The sequence below is a fragment of the Tursiops truncatus genome, chromosome X, assembly GCF_011762595.2.
Source record: "Tursiops truncatus isolate mTurTru1 chromosome X, mTurTru1.mat.Y, whole genome shotgun sequence".
Taxonomy (NCBI): Eukaryota; Metazoa; Chordata; class Mammalia; order Artiodactyla; family Delphinidae; genus Tursiops; species Tursiops truncatus.
This window is the reverse complement of record NC_047055.1, coordinates 93,163,880-93,170,903: the sequence shown is the minus strand read 5'-3', so window position 1 is coordinate 93,170,903 and position 7,024 is coordinate 93,163,880. Positions and strand designations below refer to the sequence as shown.

General features: G+C 47.2%; 1 pseudogene; it reads left to right on the top strand.

The window, feature by feature from the left end:
• Positions 1-3,548: 3,548 nt before the first annotated feature.
• On the top strand, positions 3,549-4,257 carry LOC101322833 (GTP-binding nuclear protein Ran-like; annotated as a pseudogene).
• The last annotated feature ends 2,767 nt before the right edge of the window (positions 4,258-7,024 follow it).

Sequence of the window (7,024 nt, the reverse complement as noted above, 5' to 3'; positions counted from 1 at the left end):
GTGCTTCACTGCATAGTACAGTCCTGGGTAGGGTCAGTGAAAGGATGGGAGAACTGTAAGGGCCCAAGATGGCATCAGTTATGCTACGAGCCATACAGGTAGCCACTACTCTGTCCTCTGTATCTACGTGTTTGTTTTTGTTTCCTTTGGTTTGTTCATTTGTTTTTGTTTTGTTTTTTATATTCCACATATGAGTGAAATCATACAGTATCTGTCTTTCTTCGTCTGACTTATTTCATTTAGCATAATACCCTCAAGGTCCATCCATGTTGTCACATGGATGTGATATATATATATCACATCTTCTTTATCCATTCATGATCATATGCCTTATCTTGTCATTGATATAGTGAATTGCACTGATCAGTTTTTGAATATTGAACCAGCCTGACATTCTTAGGATAAAACTCATTCAGATATGATGTATTTTTCTTATTATGTATTATTGGATTTGATTTGCGCAAATTTTGTTAAGAACTTTTGCATTAATGTTCCTGAAATACATTGGTATATAGTTTTCTTTTCTTATAATATTTTTGTTTGATTTTGGCATAGGGTAATGCCGACCACCTCATGAGTGATTTGGAAAATAGTCTCTCCTCTTGAATTTCCTGGAAGAGTTTGTGGAGAATTGACTCATTTTGTCCTTAAACATTTATTGGAATACTCCCATGAAGCCAGCTGGGCCTGGAGTTTTCTGTGTAGAAACGTTTTCAACAAATTCAATTTCTTTAATAGATATAAGGCTAAATAGGTTATCTCTTTCTTCTTAATTGAGCTTTGATAGTTTATGTCTTTCAAGGACTTTTTCCATTTCACCTAAGTTGTCAAATTTGTTGGCATAAATTTCATAATTTTTTTCCAACAGATATTAAAAATACTATAAAGCCTCTAGAATGAAAACAGTGTAGTACTCGTACGTGAATAGAAGAGAAACCAGTGGAATAGATCAGAGAAAGTCTAGAAAGAGACTTTATCCACGCATAAAATTGACCATTTTAACCAGGTGTACAGTTCAGTGGCATTAAATACATTCACATTGTGGGACTTCCCCGGGGGTCTAGTGGTTAAGACTCGGCGCTTCCACTGCAGGGGGCATGGGTTTGATCCCTGGTCAGGGAACTAAGACCTCACATGCCGCTCGGCACAGCCAAGAGAAAAAGAATACATTCACATTGTTGTACAACCCTCACCACCATCCATTTCTGGCAGTTTTTTTAATAGACTTTTTCAAAAATCCTACCTTTCATTCATTTAGTATTTCTTTTTTTTTTTTTTTTTTTGCCAGTACGCGAGCCTCTCACTGTTGTGGCCTCTCCCGTTGCAGAGCACAGGCTCTGGATGCGCAGGCTCAGAGACCATGGCTCACGGGCCCAGCAGCTCCGCGGCATGTGGGATCTTCCTGGACCGGGGCACGAACCCGCGTCCCCTGCATCGGCAGGCGGACTCTCAACCACTACGCCACCAGGGAAGCCCTCATTTAGTATTTCTACAGTTAGTACAAGACCATTTCTTTTCAGTGACTCAAAAATCCTCTGTGCTCCTCCTTTTCCTGCCTCCCTCTCCCCAGCCCCTGGCAACCCCTGATCTTTTTAGTGTCTCTGTAGTTTTGCCTTTTCCAGATGTCATATAGTTGGAATCATACAGTTTGCAGCCTTTTCTGATGGGCTTCTGTCACTTAGTAATATGCACTTAAGGTTCCGCCATGTCTTTTCATGGCTGGATAGCTCACTTCTTTTTAGCATTGAATCATATTCCATTGTCTGGATGGACCACAGTTTACCCACTCACCTACTGAAGGACATCTTCGTTGCTTCCAAGCTTTGGCAGTTATGAATAAAGTGGCTATAAACATCTATATGCATGTTTTTGTGTGGAAATAAGTTTTCAACTCCTTTGGGTGAATACCAAGAAGCACAAGTAGTGGATCGTATGGTAAGTGTATGTTTAGTTTTCTAAGAAAACACCAAATGATTTTCCAAAGTGGCTGAACCATTCTGCATTCCCACAGGCGATGAATGAGCCCTTCCTGTTGTGCCGCCTTGCCAGCATGAGGTGCTGTCAACCCCAGAACTTTTTCATCATCCCAAACTGAAACTCTGGACCCACTGAACAATAATTGCCCTTTTCCCCCTTCCCCAGCCCCTGGTAGCCTCTATTCTCCTTTCTGTCTCTATGAATTTGACTATTCTCGATATCTCACATAAGTGGAATCGTGGCCATTTTTGCAAACAATCTGTCACCGCCTACTCTTAGGAACAGGTAGGTTTCTGGGACTCCAAAGTCTTCATCATCCACTGGTGTCCCACATTCTGGGCATAGCTATCCTTCCCAGAATCACATGTAATCTCCAAGACGCCTGGTCTCCTAGGGTGTGGTGGTGGAAGGTCTTCCTCTGCCTGAAGTTCAGGGTTCAGCTTGAACTTGGGAGTGGTGATCAGTGCCACAGGCAACTTAGCACAGACCTGCCCAGGCGCCTCTCTCTGTCCCTTTGGTGTCAGTTCCCTCACACTCCAGGGAGCAGACATGACGCCTTGAACATGCCCCAGATGACCAGGTCGTGGGGGATCAAGAGCTCAACCAGCTGCCCAGACCCACTGCCCTCTCCACACCCACCTGCCATCTCCCAGGGCTCTCCTGGCAGACAGCAACATGGCTGGCCGCTGCCACACAGCACCCTGGACACAAAGCTGTGGAGAACTGGGGAGGGAACTACTGAGGTGTCACATCCCTTTCATTGACCTTCAAACTCCCTATGATAACAGCGTGACCTCCCAGCCTAGGACAGAGGAGAGGTGGAAGGGAAAAGATGTGGAGAAAGGAAGAGAGAGAAAAAGCAGAATGAGGGTGTGCAGTGAAGAATGAACCTTGCCCAAAGAAAGGCCTGGCCTTTGCCTTGGTTCCTGGAAGGTGATCTCTAAACCCTTAGAATGTCTTGCCTGATAAGAGTATCTTCGTTTACCTGGGGGCCTTAGGCCACGCCAGATAGGAGAACAACTTGATTTACAGTAGGGGCTTTGGGTCACACGGTATCAGCTCAGCCTTCAGAGCGTGGACCACCAACCATGTCTACATGACTAAGCTCCAGTAAAAAGTCTGTACGCCAAGGCTCAAGTGAGTTTCCTTGGTTGGCAATACTCCACGCATATTGTCACAGCATAGTTGCTGGGAGGAGTTAGCACTATTCATGACGCCACTGGGAGAGGACAAATGGAAGCTCCGTGTTTGGACCTCTCCGGACCCTGCCCCCCTGTGTCTCTTCCCTTGACTGATTTCAATCCGTATCCTTTCACAGTGATAAACTGTAACCATGAGTATAAAAGCATTCAGTGAGTTCTGTGAGTCTTTCTAGCAAATAATCAGACCTGAGGGTGATCTTGGGGACCCCTGAACTCTGCAGTTGGTGTCAGAAGTGAGAGTAGTCTTGAAGACTGTTGCCTAATTTTACAAAGGCGGTACACAGATGGGGCATGCTAACATGTTAATAGTAAATGCAAGAATAATGGTCATAGCACCCTCAGCATGGAGATGCTTCTGGAAGAAACATGATGGCTGCCCAAGGAGAATCACAAGCTCCGTTCAAACTTGTATTGGTTGGTGATGGAAAAACTACATTCATGAAACGTCACTGACTGGTGACTGGAGAAGAACGTAGCCATGTTTGAGGTTGAGGTCCATTCCTTTGTGTTCCACACCAGCAGAGGACCTATTAAGGTCAATGTATGGGATATATTGAGCTGGTCGGGAGAAATTTGGTGGATGGAGAGATGGCTGTTACATCCAAACCCAACGTAGAATTTTAATGTTTGACGTAACATCGAGAGCTTACAGGAATGTGCCTAAGTGGCATAGAGATCTGGTACAAGTATGTGAAAACAACCTCATTATGTTGTGTGGCAACAAGGTGGATATTAAGGACAAGAAAGTTAAGGCAAAATCCATCATCTTCCATAAAAGAAGAATCTTCAGTACTATGACAGTTCTGCTAAGAGTAACTACAACTCTGAAGAGCCTTTCCTTTGGCTTGTTCAAAAACTAATTGGATCACAGGGAACTATATTCAATATCCTGTAATAAACCATAATGGAAAAGAACTGAATTACTTTACAGCAGAAACTAACACAACATTGTAAATCAACCATACCTCAATTAAAAAAACAACAACAACATCTAATTGGAGCCCCTAACTTGGAGTTCATTGCCATGCCTGTTCTTGCCCCACCAGAGGTTGTCATGGACCGAGCCTTGGCAGTGTAATATGAGGCTGGCAGAGCAGGGTCCCCGCAGCGTGCCCTGAAACCCCATCTCCACATGTATCACACACCTTTATCCTTTTGTGGCTGATGTGTAATTTTATGGCGTCCATGCCAACTGCAGGTCTACTGCTCTCATAATACACATGCCTCCTTCAGATAAGACCTTCATCTTCATTTCAACTGTCTATAGGGAGAGATGTCTGGAGTCAAACATTCATTTGCATTACCATGAGAAATATCAACTTTTCATCTGCCCCCTAAAGGAAGAGCTGCCAGATTCTTTAAATATAATTTCAATTGTTGTACAACTTTAAATGGATGATAAAAAAATGTCAATTGCTTACCTGTACTAACAAAGTTTCTCCTTGATGGTGACTATCAAGCATTTTGTTTATCATTAAAAAGTCTAGATCAGGAATTGTGTGTGGCCATTGCAAGCATGAAAGCTCGTGTAAAAGTTATGTTGATAAAAGCTAACTGTGTACTAGATTGGTTAAAGACCACCAATCCCTCACATGCTAGCATTCACTTTGCAATGCGTCACTGCACTTTGTTCCTCCCATCTGAGGGTGGGTCTATTTCTCTACCCTCCCATCCCAGACTCTGGACTGGCCTTGTGACCTGCTTTGGCCAATAGAAGTGGGTGGAAGTGACTTGAGACTCCCACAGTTAGCTCAGGAAGCTTGAGGCTTCTGCCTTGATTCTCCCAGAAGGTTCTGGTTGCCATATAAAGAAGTCCACTTAGCCTACTAGAACACAAGAAGCCATGGAGGAGAGGAGACCTGAGGAGTCCCAGTCCACAGCTAGATATGTGAGTCAGGCCATCTGGAACCTTCCAGCCCAGCTGATCCTCCCTCTTGAGTGAGTCCAGGCAAAACTGGCAAGAGGAAGTACCCAGCCAACCAAATCATGACAAATCAAAATATTGTTGTTTTAAGCCACTATTCCTCGGGGTGGCTTGTTACACAGCAAAGGCTAATTAAAACGCAAGCTTAACTTATCATTAAAAATTGAAAAGATATAATAGGAGGGGGAAGAAGTGGGTGGGTGTAGAGAGGAAACAAAATTGGCCCTACCTTGATAATTATTGAAGCTGGGGATTAGCTACTCATCTATTTTTGTATATGTTTGAAATTTTCCATAGTAAAAGTAAAAAATAAAAAGGGAGGGTTGGAAAGATTTCATTAGAAAAATATATACATACTTGATATTCAACACACTTAATTTTTTTACATAATACACAGAAATGATTACATAATACACAGAAATACTTTTTTTTTTTTCCAGCAGGCCACATTTTCACTCTCCAAATACTCTGCAGTTCTCCCCTGAATGTCTTAGAGATATTATATAAAATTTCTGGGTGTGTCATGAGGTGAACAAGGCCTAAGAGCCCGGCCTGACCCCACCTCCAAAACCGGCTCCAAGGCAGCTGGCGCCCTCAGCCGGCCCGGCTCCAGCGGGGCAGGAGCCCACAGCCCCCCAGCCCCGGGTGGGAGGGGGCGATAAGAAGTGCGGCCTCCGGCCAGGCTGCTCAGCCCTCCTTCCCTCCTTCCTGCCGCGTCAGGTCAAGACTGCCCCGGACAGCCTGCCGCACCTGCCCGACGGCTGGGGCGCCGGCTAGGGGTGAGGGGGGTTGGGGATGGAGGGGAGGATGGAGCTGAGAGGGGCTGGAAAAGGCGGGCCAGCCTGAATTACAACCCTCCAAGCCCTCCGGGGGGGGAGGCCCAGAAGCCCCCTTCACCAATCGGCCCCACCCCCACCCCCGCAGTCCATCTTTGCAAGGGGACAAACGCGCTGTCCTGGAGCTAAGGGTCGCCCTGGGGCTCGCAGGCTTCGAGAATTGGGGGACCTCTGCCCCTCTGAGTCACACTCTCCGGGAGCCCCCGCATCCCCCGGCTCCGATCCACCCCGAAGTGAAGGGGTGCATCACGGAAGGCCGGGTGGCGGCAGCCAGCACAGTCCGCGGCGGGGCTCCGGGCAGTCGCGGAGGTGGGGCGGCTTGGGCCCCGCGGGGGGCACCACCGGAGGCCGCCTAGAACCGGGTTTCAACTGCCTTGTTGATCCCATCCCCCCTTCCTTAAAGAATGACTGCGCTGGCCTCCAAGCCACCCTCTCAGGAAGCGCTTGCCTTGCAAGGACGCCCAGAACCCGCGGGGAGGCGAGGGAGGGTGGGGGGGAAGGGAGGAAGGTGGTGGGGGGGAGGGAGGGAGGAAGGTGGTGAGGGGGGAGGGAGGGAGGAAGGTGGGGGAGGGGTGGGGGAGAGAGGGAGGGAGGAAGGGGAGGGAAGAAGGTGGGGGGAGGGGTGGGGGAGAGAGGGAGGGAGGAAGGGGAGGAGGAGGGGTGGGGGAGAGAGGGAGGGAGGAAGAGGAACGAATTGCATTGGCCCATCGCCTCCGCAACGGAAGACGCTGACACCCTCGGTCCGGCCCACTCCCTGGGGGCCCAGCGTTCCCGATCCCCACGCCAGGCTGCAAACTAATGAGCACACAGACCCGCGGACTAGAACATAAACAAGGATATTTTATTACTTACTTTTTTTTTTTTGCACACTAATTAATAACCGAACTGCAACGAAAAAAAAAAAGCAAGCGGAATCCAAATATCCTCTCAGTTGCCATTTAGTTATATAAGAAGGAGGAATTAAGGCTAGTTGGCGTTAAAGAGTTCCTCCAATGCCACGCTCCAAATCCAAGCCCCTGCACCGGCCTTAAATCAAAAGGGAAAGCAGGCACCAGCCGCCAAGCACAGAAAGTGGGGCAGATTTC